The following is a 2,530-nucleotide window of genomic DNA, read 5'->3' on the forward strand; positions in this document are numbered from 1 at the left end:
ATTTAGCGGTGCTTGCATGTACCCGTGTTTATGGCTGACCACTTGCGATTGGATAATCCATCAGGGAACTTGTCCCTGAAGTAAGTGGATTATCCCTACCTCTACAGCCATTGATTGCCTGTAGCTCTTGATGTGAAATTTCCTGCATCCACATTGTCATTAAGCAGGTTTTGTTTAGACAAACTGTACTGTTGACATTTCATGGGTGCAGCTTCCCTACCATATCTAGAATACATTCTCTACCAGCAGACTTCCTGGTCCTCTGGCTTTTATAATATTTCTGACCCCCACCCCCCAGTTCCACTATGTTCCCTTAGCTGTAGGTGTAAGGACTGCATCATAGATGCTCCAATTGTGGCAGAACACCCCATGGTCACTTATTCTTTGTTTTGACCAATTAAGCTTTGCAATAGTCACTATATGTTGCCAAAAGAAGCTTCTTTACTATCCCCCTTTCAGGTTGTTTCTTTTCCTTTACCTCCATGTATCCTTTGCCTTTACCTGGCTCCTGGTGTTACATCAGAATTTATATACTCACATATAAGGGATCGGTGCTGAGGGAGGTGGAAAAATTGTGAGTAATTGGCAGTGAGGAGAGGAGGGAGGGATATGCAAGGGCCAAAGTGTCGGGGAGTGAGGGAAGTCAGGAACAGAAAGATGGTGGGAGTCAGAAGTATTGGGGGGAGGGTGGGGATAATGGGGGCATTGTGACTAGGAAGGGAGGGAGGCCAGCTGGGAGAAAAAAGTAGAAATGAGTGAATTTCGGGGGCCTAGGAAACCAGAGGGAAAAGTGATGCCCTAGAAACCCTAAGAGAAATGCACATAGTGTCTGAACATTAATGCATATGTATACCTAGGAGCTGCTTGGAAGGGAACACAGTGTGAGATAGAAGAGACCTCCTGTGCTGGATAGCTTTAGTGTCAACTTGACACACCTGGGTTGAGGGAGCCTCAATTGGGGAATTTCCTCTATTGGACTGGCCTGTGGCCGTGTCTGAGGGGCATCTTCTTGATGAGTGATGTGGGAGGGCCCAGCCCACTGTGAGTGGTGCCACCCCTGGGCAGGTGGGCCTATGTAACATAAGAAAGCAGGCTGAGCAGGGGCCAGGAGAGCAAGCCTGTAAGCAGCGTTCTTCCATGGCCTGTGCTCCAGCTCCTGCCTCCAGGTTCCTGCCCTGAGTTCCTACCTTGGGCTCCCTGATGAACTGCGTACTGTTTTCAATCATGTGTGACTTCAGTAACCTACCAAGTCCCCCTGGAGCATGGGAGCCTGGATGTGGGAGCCTGGGCTGTGGGAGGTGATACCTGGCTTCAAATCCAGGCTTTAGTTCTTACTAGTTATTTGGCTTTGGAAAGAGGTCAGACTTTTCTAACCCTCAGTTTCCATATCTGTCAAAAGGAAATAATGGGAGATGCCCAGTACTAGGTGACACATCTGCAGTCGAATCTCTACAGCCAAGGCTTATGGAACATAACAGAATAAGGGATAGAGAGAGGGCTAATGCACCTGTCAATTCTCACCATGAGAGTTCCATGGAGGCTTCCTTGTACATCAGAGTGCAATACACACAGAAGGCCTCAATTGGCCAAGTTTTGGAGAATAAGAGACTGTAGAGTGTAGGATGGAACTCCTGTATGGAATCTCACCCATGACTCAGGGACCATCGCGAAAGAGGAGGCAGAAAGATTGTAAGAGCCAGCACTGGTTCATAAATGTAAGAAGGTGGAGGCTTCCAGACAACTGGAAGCTTGCTCACGTGTGCCTGCGGCAGTGGTGGCATTGAACCCAGGACCCATGTCAGCTCAATTAAACAAGGGCCCAAAGGGGAGGTGAGAAATAGGTGGTGGGTCAGCACTAGACAGAACTATTTAAAGCTGATTGCTGCTAGGTGAGGTATATATATGACCACTGGATGGGCTGACTAGACTCTAGTGGACACATTTACACTGAAGGACGTTTGGGTACAAACACCTGAATGAATAGGACTCAGCATGTATGACAGGGTGCATAGGGTTTGGTGGGGTGGGGGAAGGCATGGATTGGGGAAGGGGTCTGGATGTAAGTGGGAACTATTGTATGAAATTTTAAAAGCTCAATAAAAAAAAGAAGCTTCTTTGATGAGTGGTGAGAGCTACATTTATTTGTAAATATAAGCAGTATTTAGAATATAGTAAGAAATTGCATTGGTTTAGGAAAGTGGCAGGTTCTTCTCTAGGGCCTATGACCTCTCCAACCATGGATGTTTGGCTATGTTTATAGTACCAAGTGGATTTCCTCCTACTGAATGGGTTACTCCCCAAGACAAAAGTGCCACTATTGTACCAATAGAGGTATTTTACTGGGCTGGTCATTGTGGTTGTAGGCTTTACAGCTGGGTAGAACCATTAAATGTTTTCCTCTCTTGGCAGGTTGGCAGTGCCTTCTGTCATAACTAATTTTCAGAAAAGAGGCTTCCAAGTCAGGTCCAGTTCAATTTCTCCAAGTCCTGTGTTTGAGTTGTGTGCTGTCTTTAGCAATAGGGTCCACTCA

This window comes from Nannospalax galili, unplaced genomic scaffold, assembly GCF_000622305.1.
Source record: "Nannospalax galili isolate Female #2095 unplaced genomic scaffold, S.galili_v1.0 scaffold128, whole genome shotgun sequence".
In the NCBI taxonomy this organism is placed as follows: Eukaryota; Metazoa; Chordata; class Mammalia; order Rodentia; family Spalacidae; genus Nannospalax; species Nannospalax galili.